The sequence below is a fragment of the Schistocerca gregaria genome, chromosome 4, assembly GCF_023897955.1.
Source record: "Schistocerca gregaria isolate iqSchGreg1 chromosome 4, iqSchGreg1.2, whole genome shotgun sequence".
NCBI lineage: Eukaryota > Metazoa > Arthropoda > Insecta > Orthoptera > Acrididae > Schistocerca > Schistocerca gregaria.
Window position 1 is genome coordinate 480,945,493 of NC_064923.1, and position 13,487 is coordinate 480,958,979.

Below are 13,487 nucleotides of genomic sequence, written 5' to 3' on the forward strand. Positions count from 1 at the left end.
CCCGAGTTGCTTCAGTTTCCAACTGTACATTAAAACATTCTCCTGACGTGAACCCCGATAGAACAGCAAATAGTTTACGTACAACAGGTGCAGATGACTAAAACTGACAGACCTTACAGAAATCTGGGTGCTTCTCATTTTGTATATCTGTGCTCTCCGTGGTGTAAAATCTTTGACGCTTGTCTGACCCACTGTTCGCACACTGAACGTTCAGAAATGTTGCAAGCCGCCAACGGCAGTTCTCGCGCTGTGTGTCCGCCCGCAGGGCCGTGACAGGATCATCGGTCTTGGCGAATTTATCGCTACGCACGCTGCCTGCAATTTAATGCGACGGCGCACGCACGAGGCTTTTCCTGCGAAAGACCGCGCGGCCGGCTGTCGGTTACAAATGATGCGATGTCGGCTCGAGGAAGGCTGACGTAAGATAGTCGCTCGGCCATCTTGTCAGAGATTAAGTTGCGAGCTTACGGTTAACGGTTCTTGCGACCTGCTGTTTCACAGAAAATGTTTAAAATACAGAAAATCAGAAGGAAACAAAATTGAAACGGAAGTATGTTCCTACACTAGCATAAGCATTCGTTTATAAAATCTCGGAAATAGTATTTTATAGCGGTATATTGTCATTTTAACCCTTTACACCGAGAACGCCTCTTCAACAGCGTCGTGAATTAATTTGTCTTAATATTTTGGCAAATTACACTATGGAAATTGTTACTCGATCGTGGGTGTCAGGTTTTATTTCAGTTTAATTGCCATCTGACTTCCAACAACATGAATAATGTTACGAGAATAATGAATAAAAGTTTGTCCTTATTTTACTTTTATTTGAAAGAAATGCTAGAAAAATGTTACGACGTTTACAACTCAGATTTTACAGAATGAAAATGTAATAATATTAACGCATTTATAACTTTGCAGTACAAAGACGTGGTGCAGACCGCTTCACTCGTTATGAAAAAGTTTGAAACAATCATTTCCCTTAGTAAGGCAGAGGTACAGGTAGCATTGTATACACTGCTGTCGCGGTTCAAAAAAATGGCTCTGAGCACTATGGGGCTTAACTTCTGAGGTCATCAGTCCCCTAGAACTTAGAAGTACTTAAACCTAACTAACCTAAGGACATCACACACATCCATGCCCGAGGCAGGATTCGAACCTGCCACCGTAGCGGTAGCCCGGTTCCAGACTGTAGCGCCTAAAACCGCTCGGCCGCAACGGCCGGCTGCTGTCGCGGTCTAATAGTGAAAAGTTCATGGTGACGAAATGCCATCCACTGTTGCGTAGTAATCATATACGTTGTATCGCTTCATGAGATCTGGTTTTGGATGAAGTTTATATATTTTTGCTCTTTTGAGGAGCGTAACTTACCTCAATACAGCGCCTCATTCATTTCTGCCCTCCTTCTGTCTAGACAACCCGGAAGAGCCTTTACCAGAGACGTCCTATATCAATGATTGTTGATAATGCAGTCTGCTTTTCGCGGCAGTGTTCCCTGTACAGAAACAAGCAGCTGACAATTGAAATTTCTAAAAGCAGCAGTAAACAGTGGCAAAACGCCACTCAAACCTGAATCCCGTAACAGAGATCGAATGATATTTGGTCAGGTCTGCATACAACAAAGCTAGTCTGCCTCAAAGCTTTTTAGTCTGCCTCAAAGGTTTCCCCATTAAAACTGTACCAAGAGCAGTGATACGAAACGTACAACCCGTGTGTATTCAAGGCTAAATTTGGGCAGTGAGCACCTAACACCCACAGTCGTTTAAGCACAAATTTAACTCAAAGTTATTACGCGTAGACATGAGGTCTCTAATAATTGTCATCAGTACCGTATATGTTAGTCTCCAACCACACCCAGCAAATCGCCAGACGAAATCAGTGGAACGTAATTACGAGTTATTGTGCTGACGATAGTCCGATGCTTTCATCTTGACAAAACTCAGTTGTGTTTGATACCATGTATTGGCGAAAAGTGGAAGCATGACCAAGATAAATACATAGTGCAGAGGATGCATAATCGTTGCAGATAGGGTAAAAGCGAGATGAGAGACTGTCAGGACAAAACCGAACACGCACAATCCTGTGGAAGGTACCAGTAACTTCCACAACTGTTATTTTTTCCTATTGATTATTTGTTATTTTATAATACTTAGATTTTACAACGCTAGCTTCACTGCTAATGTGATAACGAGTAAATTTTCACGCTGTTTTTTTTATATACTTGCTTACTTAGTACATTCCTTTCCCTCATTGCTACTCTCTCAAATTTATCTGCTTCTATTTTGACGCTTGTTTTTTTATCTAATATAACTCAAGTTTATTCCTATTTGTGCAATTTTCATATCCCCATCCGTTTCCCACTGGTGTTAGAAGTCGTTTCAACTCTTCGCCTCTAGTGTAACCGTTTCTTCTTGAAAGGGGAGAACACCACAGACATAAATTTTCTCAACAGTGTATCATATTGTACTTTCTGATCATTGCAGTTTGGCATCTTTCATTTGCGTCATACTCAAGAGAGCCAAATTTTCCTTTTCTGCTTTCCTTATCAGTAAAGAAAGTCTTCCACAGTTGGCCAGTTATCACAGCAGCTGAGAAGAATGCTCCACGTACCATCTTCGAAGGTTGCCATGGGTCTGATGATGGTCATGTGATATGACCGAAACCGGTCACCTATGCTCTTGAAGCATATGTGGTGTGATCAAGACTATTTCTGAAAGTAAAATTTTTAGAAATTTTTTATCACTGTTCCAAAAATGTTTATTAAAATTGTTTCACACAGGTTACCAGAGCCAATATCGAACTTTCTATCAGAACTCCTTGAAATAGCATATTATTTGAATAAGGTAATAATTAACTTTATGTCAGTCGACCATTCGTAAATGTGAAATTTCCTCGCGTTTGTAACTTTCATAGGGCCCCCTGTTGTTTTCGGTGTAAGACTAAAAAATTCCAAATTTCCTTTTTTTTCATTTTATCTCCTCAGTCTGATGTCTCTACAGGTATTGGACATCAAAATATCTTAAACAAGATTAATTTTCCTAACATTGTATCGAAACTTGTTATTTGATTTTTAAATTCATTTCTGAGACTACTTGGATTTATTTCTTGGTGCCTCGAATGAGTAAAGAACAGGTTGGTAATGCAAAAGTTGGAATGTGATATATGGAATTATCTAAGGTTAACTTAAGGTTGACAGTAGCACCGCTGCTGATCTAAATAAAAGCGAATACTGAGGAGGTTCCTCTAGAAAGAAAGTACGGTCGAGTTTCTTTCCGACAGCTGTCAACTTCTTTGTGCTCTGAAGACCTAGCAGTTACGGGAAGCTAAACCAAAAACCCTATTTCTCTAAGAGCTAATACGAAGTAACTGGATCCGGCTGTCATATTTATATCGACCGTTTTATTTTCTGGTACATAAGGAGACATAAAGTGGTTGCGGTACAAATTTTGAGTACTGAAATGTGGGAGATTTTTCTGCTCCTAACTCACATAAATTTGGAGATTCACTTTCCTGTCTGATGGTTCAGCGATCAGCTGTATTCATGACGCACTCTGAAGCCTACAGTATCATCAAGTTACGGAGGTATACAAAATTAGAGTTTTGTCTGGCCTCATTATGACTATTCAGCACCACTACGAAATGTCAGGTAAAATATTCCACTCCACAATTTGGAGCTTCTTGTACCTGCAGCACGTAGGCATTGAACATGTCAGATTAACCTCCACTCTTCCGTTTATGCGAGCATTTCTTCAGAGCGTTTCTCAGCCATGTGACGGTAATGAAAGGGAGGTCTCGTGTACCGGCGCCCGTGTGGCAACATAATGCGGCGTAATGTATTCAGGCTGCGCCGCATCGGTTATCCGGTGGTCAAGGCTCTCCGTCGCGAATAAAACCATTACCTCAGGCGCTCAAGAGATATTGGGCACGCTTTATTCTAAGGAGGCATTGTTCTCGGCACGGGCGCTCATCATTCACAGTTTGTCCCGCTATGACGCGTCCCAGCGGGGGGCTAGCCCGCGAATCTTAACGGACAGCCCCATCGTCCTGGATTCTGACATCCCACGCAAAGCCACATGCGCCGGCATCCCGGAGTTGACCTACAGTTGATTAACGAGAATCCTCGTGGATTATCGTCTTAAACGTCCCTAGACTGCACTCTGCAACGCTTCTATGGATTACTATCCATTCCAGTAATGTACTTAAATTAGTATAACAGTTTTCTCGAAACGAATTATACTTTAGGTCAGTGGGTCTATGGGTCCGTTGGTCTGAGCATAAAGCACACGCGGCTCCTTTCACATGTGACAGCTGACTCGAAGTGTGTGGTAAGGAACGCTTAATTTTCGAAAAAAAAAAGAGCAAGAATAATTACTTCTTCACCAATATACCGCCCACTGCTTCGCTTCAGTACTCCGTATAGTCTGCACAGATTTTTTTGTTTTTGTTTTCCTTAGACATAATTTTTTCGTTGTTCACAAATTACAAAACATTCTTACGTTTCACGCTAGCTAAGTTAATAGAAACACGGTTTCCGAATGTTCGTCTGACCAAAAGGGTAAGGTTTTTGTTAATCGTGCATTTGCTTTCTTGTGGTGATTTCCGTAGAAACTTTCATCCTCTAACACGTAATTCTCTATATACAACCGCGAAGAGAAGTACGAACTTTCATAGCTTTAGTTTTAAAAACTTTTTAATGTTAACGAAATACTTTCATAACACTTTTCATCACCTATTACACCCTTTTACGGGTTGCATTTCCAAAAGCAGTGAAACACTTTTTCTAATTTCTACGAGTGAAGCGAAATACAAATGTTCAAAGTCTTGGCTTCAAATTTCCTTGCACAATGAAATATTAAAAATAGATTTCATCCGCTATTTCGTTCCCTTAGGTGTGGAATTTCGAGCAATTCCTTCTTAAGCGATATACCTACGGTATAAATTTCACACCCTCTCTAAATTTTAAGTTTCTATCCTTAGTGGTTTGTGCTGAGCGACGATGAGTCGGTGAATGAGTCAGTCGGGACATTGACTTAAAAACACACACACACACACACACACACACACACACAAACACAAAATCACACCTTATTCTTGCAACGAAATTAATGGAAAGATAAGCTTGTTTCTCCATCAGTAGCATTTCAAATCCCGGCACAAGATTCGAAATTGCGACTCGTATCTCTTTCTCCATATTCATCGCTTTCTATGTTGACTGCCAATACTGTGAAACTTAGCTCACATAATTAGAATTTTTCAGAAGATAAGGAACTCGAGGGACCTTGAGAACACCTACTTGTGGTTACTGCCATTTTTCAGTGTGTCATGGAAATTTTGTATTGAAAGTATTTTTGATCTAGTTGTGTTAATGGTTACACAACTTTTTGTAAGGTGAAAAGACGTTCATTAGTAGATATCGTAGCTTGTTTCAGGAAATACTTTTTTTGTTCATTTATTGTTTTAACTTGTGGAAAAAGTATTCGCGTACCACAATACCGTGATTCGACTGCAAACGTCGTTTCATTTTGTTAGTAAGCATGCATTTGAAACAAATGTGCTTTATTCGTTCTTAGTTTCTGATACTATCACACCTAAAACCGAAATTCAGATGTCGTCATACGTTCTGCATATCCATCTATAAATTTCAAATGAAAAACAATGTTTGTTATTTACATTTAAAAATTTGTCCATGCTGACAGAGAAACACCAATCACATAAGACTAACAATAATTCAAAAGACGTGTATTCGAGAAAAGTAGCATTGAAACTGTTATGGAATAAAAACAGATCAGTCCCGTAGTACTATTAGACTGTAATCAACTCCGTTGCCACAGTAACAGCACTTGGCGGGCCCGCTAGATATCGCTGCTAGCGCTCACGTTGTTCCTTTAATCAGAAAGCTAAAACCCAAACTATCATCTTTACTTTGCTGAGAGGTCATCGCAATAGATTTCATATGGGACCCGATGTTACAGGAGACATGCGTGTTATACCTAAACAAATTAACCATATTTATCTGCAGATAAGAGACTAACAAAGATAATCCAGAACGAGTACGTAGAAATGATGTATCCTCATGTCATGCCTTTTCGGACTGACAAGGTACTGATAGAAGTGAAGCTGTGAGGACTGAGTTTTCCTTGAGCAGCTCAATCGTTAGCGAAACGTTTTAGTGACAACGTGTTTCTAAATAGTTTGTATATTTAGTTGATATATATATATATTACTAAGCGGTTATTCCGGAACGAGGTACCAGTTGCAAGTTGCCTAGCTAAGGCCTTCCAGGGCGAATTCAGCAATTTAAAATGTTGTCATGATATAATCATAAAGCGCTATAAACGTGCGTTAAAAATTTAACGCAGGCAGACAAGTGCTACAGTTAGAAATTGTGTGATTGTCTTGAGGCAGTGTAACTGACGGCGCACAGATAACTGGACTCCTTATGTGAAGCATTGGAGAGTGAGAGTACTTTTTCGCTGTTCATGCAGTGAAACTTCAGCATCAGATATGACTTAATAAGTTATTATTTGATTATTACCGACTCGATTCTCAACACAGTTTGCAAAGAATATCCACATGTATCCATTCAGTGTACCTGCAGATCTATGGTTGTTGGACATTTATTTCAGGGGATACGACATAATAGACTCGGAGATGCATGGAAAACCTACTGCTTGAAATGGAGAGCAAATTATCCAGGCTATATTCGTTCAGTGTCTCATAATGAAAGCGCTTAGCGCCTTCCATAAACTTTGATCTTAATTTCAATGTTTTTCTGTATTTTTCCCGCTTATATGTGAACCGTCAAATAGTTTGTACATTAACTCCTGTAAAGTAAGCAGAAATTTGAAGCTGATTTATTCATGGGATTTAGACCATTGCAAGAACTGGTGGTTTATTGACATGTATCTAGAATGTTCATTGGTGTACTGCATATTTTGTGCGTTCTAGTGTTCATGGTTGGTTATAAACTGGTATATTAGTTTTCTATTGATGTTAGTGAAGAATGAAATGACAGGAATTTTCAGTGGAAAAGTTTGAGATTATAATAGTCGGCGATATTGCAGTAAATTGTCAAACGGAAAGTGGTGTTCTAAAGTTCTAAAGACTTCAAATCAGGCATAGCCTAGTGTCCTGTGTCGATTAACGTGAGACAACAGTTATAGAACGAGAAAGTAAGGTATCTTCCGTGATTTGTAAGGATGTTATCTGTTAAAAGGGAAGCACTCAACAAAGTCTCTTCATAAGCAAATGTTCCCCTTCTATTGCGTAGAAACGGATATGTGCACATGTTCAGCAGACCTCTCTCTCCCCCCCCCCCCCCCCACCTGTCCCACGTCTCCGTTAAATAAGTGGGTTAATGAATGGTCATATCACACAGCTGAGACTTCAGGGCAGTGTGCTTAGCAGGAGTGAGTTCCTACCTGGGATTTTGATTTAAAAGATGTTTGCTAGGCTCTTTGGAGCAACGCACAGCCTTTTTGTTTTAAGAGATGCTTCTGTCCTGGTTTCCTTATGTGTATTTCTTGTTAAAATTAGTCTGTTGTCGGCGTTAGTTACCAAACTGTCCTTTCGCTCATTTTGCATTATGTATCACTCTGGCAATTATCTGGGTGTAACAATATTGGACGTTGTTCCTGTGCTCTTTACTGCGTCTTCGTATCATTCTGAGGCGGCATAACGATCGTATCACATCAGGATAGTAGTGGTGGTAATGCTACGGTCTGTCGCTTGCCGATGACAAAGGTGTATCGCATAGTAACGACGCAACTCTGCGTCGGTACTGCAAAATCACTCTGCTTAATTGCCGCCTGGCCACAGAGTTTGAGTTCTATTGCACAGTGGTTTATCATCGTCAGCGGCCATAACGGAGGATCGAGATTAACGGTTAGTTGTCTCGGCCCACTGCATTCAGCTGCACTCGCCTTAACGGACGGCGAACAGGAACCATTACACAGTGCGGAATGGAAATGTGAGAAAACATACGCCATTCACTTAATAAGTAATTTCAGCGAAGCCGTTGCGAATTTATCACTCAATCCTTTTAAATATCTATCATATTAATATCCCTGCTCCACTGCCTTTCAGTTCTCCACGCGTTAAGGGCCAGGCAGAAATCCGCTGAGTATTTCTTCTCACCGTCGGGTTTCGCATCTCCAAGATTAAGATCCTTCAGGCAACAAAGATTTATGCTCCAACTGTGAGACAACCAGTCGATGTTGCGAGGTTGTGAAATCAAGAAGACAGCAGTATATGAAGCATAGTATCTTGTGGTAAAATTTGAATGTATGTAGGCTGAAATTAATTTAAAGTGACGGTGTTGATGCAGGTTAATGGTCACTGATGTATTATTCAAGAATCATTGTGACTTCAGCCAGCAGTGCTGGGGAAAAAAAAATCCTGTCCGGGCTTCCAAGGACAGCAGATGACAAATTACAGTCTAAGAGAAGGCGTTGATGACCTCCTTTTGCTTTTCTGCTCATGAACAGTGTCTCTGCAGTTAGAAATAGTGGGTATATATGTTATCTATTTCATTCGAGGAATATGATATTCAAAATCTTCGTGTGCCGCTTTATCACTTATCAGTTAGGTACACAACTTAGGGGTCACATGTTTTAGACGACTGCTTTTGTTAATCTGCTTGTTTCAGTAGCTGAAGCAACAACGATGTTTCTCGTAATAAATAAAGGTTATGACAATACAGACTCAATGTTTTAAGTCTTTTTAGTATTCTACATACGTCAGAGATTTTTCCAAACAAATGTTTTAATCAAGCTGTTACGGGCTATGCTGTACAATAAACTGTTGATGGTGGGAGACTTCAAGATAACCAGTATGTCGGACCGAGACTCGTACTCGGGACCTTTGCCTTTCGCGGGCGTAGGTCGTGCTTGGATAGCTCAGTTGGTAGAGCACTTGCCCGCGAAAGGCAAAGGTCCCGAGTTCGAGTCTCGGTCCGGCACACAGTTTTAATTTGCCAGGAAGTTTCATATCAGCGCACACTCCGCTGCAGAGTGAAAATCTCATTCAAGATAACCAGTAAGACCGCGCAGTAGTCAAAATAATTCTGTATTTTTGTCTGCGATGTCTGTCATGTCTGTGGAAAAAAAAAATCGATGTCCAGATCAGATACGGCACAACAAATCTCTGTATTTAAATTAATGAGAATGGATTATACTCTCAATACATGTGTGTTGGAAGGCTTCAAATTTTGCCATTAACCGAAATAAGATTACTATTAATGTAATAGTATTTTGCAGCTAAGAGTGCCTTCTAAGAGTAATTTAGTACATAAAACATGTACAGTAAAGTCAAGATACCATTTGATTTGTACAAGGTATACAGAGATACTATAAAGAGCAACCAGGCTCCCCAATTTTTCTCCCCTGAATGCTGTAGTTCACCTAACCATCACGAGACAGTAAAACTAAGTATAGGGACAAAACGGACTTCCAGTTCCTTCTAAAAGTCTTCTGTCTCTCAGATCACTGTTTCGTATAATATTTTCATTTATTCATACTGACATTAAACAGAACACTCCAGTTGGGATGTTTGCGGAATAATTTAATACTCTTCGGTTGGTTTGGCCTGATTGCAGCTTGCATGCTCTTTTCGCTTTCTTCACACCCGAAGATTACCCAGCTAGACGTAGGAGGTATAACTATGAACATAAGCCGTGGTTCAGTTGGTTTTTTGGCAGTCAGGAAGTTTATTTCAGGGAAAAATTGCTTAGATCTTTGAAGTTCCTGCACGTGTAGCGGGACAAGAGCGCAGTCACTGAGCCCTGGCGTTCTCTTAATAACGTACGAGTACTTCTAAAACGATTGCTCGGTTTTCGCAAACCGCCATATGCCAGTGTAGTGAGATTGACATTTTGAATACATTTAGGTGCTAGGTGCTCTTTCAGCAATATTCAACCGTAACCATTGATGTGATCACGTGGTTCTGTTTGCTTCCGTACTACAGAAAATACGGGATACGTCTTCCGCCATATGTAATGGACTTTATGGAGCTACTGTGCTGCTTATCAAGCCAAGCATTGCCTCTCTGTTGGTCAGTTTCACTGAGTGTAATGTCGTGAGCAGTCGATAAGAGAATATGACAGTTGACCTAATGACACAAAACATGCAATGGAAACTCTCTAGGCGACTTCAGCGCGACTACCGAGGGAATGAATTTCATTAACAACTTAAGAAAAGATTTCTCAATCAGCACCAGTCGCAGGAGGTGGAAAGGTTTGGTGGAATGCACGTAGGAGAAAAGACTAGTGAAATGTACTCCATGAAAAAGGACATTTATTACGAGCAGGTAAACTCTCCTACAGTTCTAGCAACCATTTTAAAAGTCATCCTAATACTATGGTTCTTTCGGCGGTTGTTTCTTAACAGACACTCTGAACTGAGTCTGTCAGCAAAGGATCATGTCACCGGAATGATGGGAGACAGTTGCTCTTGTGAAAGCATCAAAGCTCACACTCGCTACAGCTGGGAAAGGAAGTTAACTAAAAGTTAAATTCAGCAGTAAAAGAAAATTTTTATAATTCCTCCGATTTCCAAATGGTTGCAGTCAAATCTGCCTTGCGACAGTTCATTATGGTCAATAAAATGTGTAGAACACAATGGACTAATCACAACATTGGTGGATAGCAAAACCAAGTCGCCCTTCCAAATAACAACAGATAAAATTTATATGCAAAAAATTTATATCCATAAAATTTACCCACTATCCGAATTTCATTAATTACCTGTTACTTACGCCTCTCTTCTGTATACGAGACAAAATTCGAACAAGAATTCGGTAGAAAATTCCTCAGTTCGCCATTTGATCCAACTGTCCAATAGCAAGACAAACTTTGTTTAGAGTGGGACAAAGTGCTGTGTCCACTCCTGTCACGACACAGGCCAATTTTGAAAATTAAAATGCAACTTACGTTCCCAGGCTTCTACAATGAGAACAAGAAAGCTACTATTATTCTGCGATCGCACAAACACTTTGTCACCTACACGTTCCTACAGCGTAGAGCTAATCGTGATTAGGTAATGGTTAAAGGGTAACAAAGGACGCTAACATCAAATAAAAAGGAAATAAAATCACTAAGGGTGATTCTCTGCACAATCTTCTCCCCAACATATCTGTATGATAGGCAAATAGCAGATAAGCAGTCTGCTGAAGTAGTTGCAGCCAAGATAATTAAAAACAATACTTCCAACATTATTTATGAAGAAGAGACCACTTAGTAAAAATCGAATTAATTAGCCAAGGGCAACACAGTAAGTTCTGCTCGCTGCTGCTGAGGAACACTAGATCTTGGAAATTGATAAATGTCTCAATTGTGATACATTAGCTGATGTATAATGAGACAGCTATGAGGGATATTTCGTAGTTTGAGTCGAGGTGGCCATCTGGCAGTTTGTGTGCACTTCTGCACATTTTTATAGCATCGCTGTCGCCAGTAAATTAAACTCGTTCTCATAGTCGTTGAGACTTTACGGTTCAAAGGCGTGCGAGTAAGTCGAGTGTAGAGCCTTTTTTGTGAGCTGACACCGAATCATTGATTCATAGTCGCGGAGGATTGACTTTAGTCTCCTCCTCCGCGACACCGCTCCCGGTGCATATTTCGTCATTAATCTCCAAGTTTAATACATGAATCTATTGCCACTCGTACTTCCTGTCTACAGCGTTCTGTAAGAACAACTCAACCTGTTACCTGTGTAAGTTCCACGATCATTGAGGAGAAGAAGATTGCATACGTTGTCTCATGGCGGGTGAAAACGCAACAGTATTTCTTCGCATGCAAAAAGGAAAGTTAACAGCGATGAAACGAGGCTCTGTTACTAAAATGCTCCCTTCAAGTCTGAACTCAAGGATTGTGTATCTTGACCAGAAGGCTGAACCAGAGCAATCCGAATATCGTCATTTAAGAAGGAAATTCTGGCTTTTTCCCTTTCATTTTGTCATCATATCGTCCTCCGGAAAGGGTGCTCGGAAAAATATCCGCCTAAAGTCCCTTCCAAACCAACGCCAGACAGCGAACTTATGTCGATAAATTTCACCATGGTCATCAATTTTTGAAAGCTACATAAAGAGCTATTTAAGCCTCGGAATTCTCGGACATCTTGTTTACATCTCTGTTCTCGCCCTTACGCGATTCTCGCCCTTAGGCCACTTTCCCTTGTTTCAACAGATGAAAACTTCAAATTAATATGATGGTAGTACTATAAATGTGTTAATTGCCTGAAAACATTTGGAAAAAAATTACTTGATGTTCGGTTGTGAAGTACATTCCGTCGTCCTATGGACAGCAGAACAAATTTTGAAAACCCTTGTTTGAGGCCTGTGAAACACGGACTGCTTGCTTCTCATTACTTGATTCTTAGTGAAATACAAGACGGGGAAAGGATAATCACATTGATAATATCTGGTTAGCGTTGAAGTTACATTACTCTGAAAATTCTGCAGTTACTGCGATGTGAAGAACTGAGTTCTTAGGTCCTTTCTATGTTTTTTGGCATCCTTCCTTTCGCAGTCAACGTAAGATAAGTGTTACGCCATATTCTAACTTTTGCGACTGTAATGTATGTCCCATTTAGACCAAAAGCGTTTTGCTTTATTTCAAAGTATGGTAAGTGGTCACTGCAACGACTTGAATTTTCTCGAGTCTGTGTGTCAGGATCGTAAACATGTCTGGTGTTTTACATTACTTCTACTGAAAAGTAGTAAATTATAATAATTACTGGCGATTTCTTCTTCCTACTGCATTCCTAATGTTCTTCCACACATAGGTGCTATTTGTGTGTGTGTGTGTGTGTGTGTGTGTGTGTGTGTGTGTAGGAGAAAATTTGGAATTCAGAGGGAAGAAAAAAATACCACTTCCGCCCCTTTTTTTATTTCCATGGTTCAGGCATCCAAAGAAGTTGACTCAAGCTCTCTGCTTTCTACTGCTAATACCACCTCAGGCGCTGCTGGCCCAAAGGGTCACGTATTCAGGCATGCAAAGACGCACATAATGGCTGAGATTTCAAACAAAAATGCCAAGATAGACAAACCTATCAAGATTGGTAAGAAAAACCAAATTGTTGCACTGACCACTTCAAATACTTTGTAGTAAAGTGAGGCGCGTTTGTTCTAAATGCAACTTTCGTCGAGGTTGGAAAAGGCGGAATATGACCTCTATTACTTCTTACGTCTTTACTGACAGAGGGAGCGCTGTCGCCTTTGTATACATATATGCAGCACTTTTACTTTATCGGCGTTATTGGTCATGCTCTATGTTAGTGTTCTTAAGAACTGTTGTTATTCAACTTTGGTTTCATACTTCTGTCAGTTTCCTAATACAGTGGCAGTTTTCTGTTACCGGAACTCCTCCCCTTTCGATAGTCCATTGTAGCTTGGCGCAGTTACTCCCACATCGCCATTATATTGATGAGCAATATCATTTACGCATTTTTGTGATAGTTCAGCAATTCTACACCTTAATATTCAATTCATTGGCA

General features: G+C 40.2%; 1 protein-coding gene and 1 non-coding gene across 3 annotated transcripts in view; both read left to right on the top strand.

The window, feature by feature from the left end:
- The window catches only part of LOC126267172 (zinc finger protein Noc-like), a 109,920-nt gene that overhangs the window by 16,229 nt on the left and 80,204 nt on the right, over positions 1 to 13,487 (top strand). The gene's annotated exons all lie outside the window — the stretch shown is intronic.
- Positions 8,883 to 8,957, top strand: Trnas-cga (transfer RNA serine (anticodon CGA)). The gene has a single exon. It is a non-coding gene; the product is annotated as a tRNA-Ser (tRNA).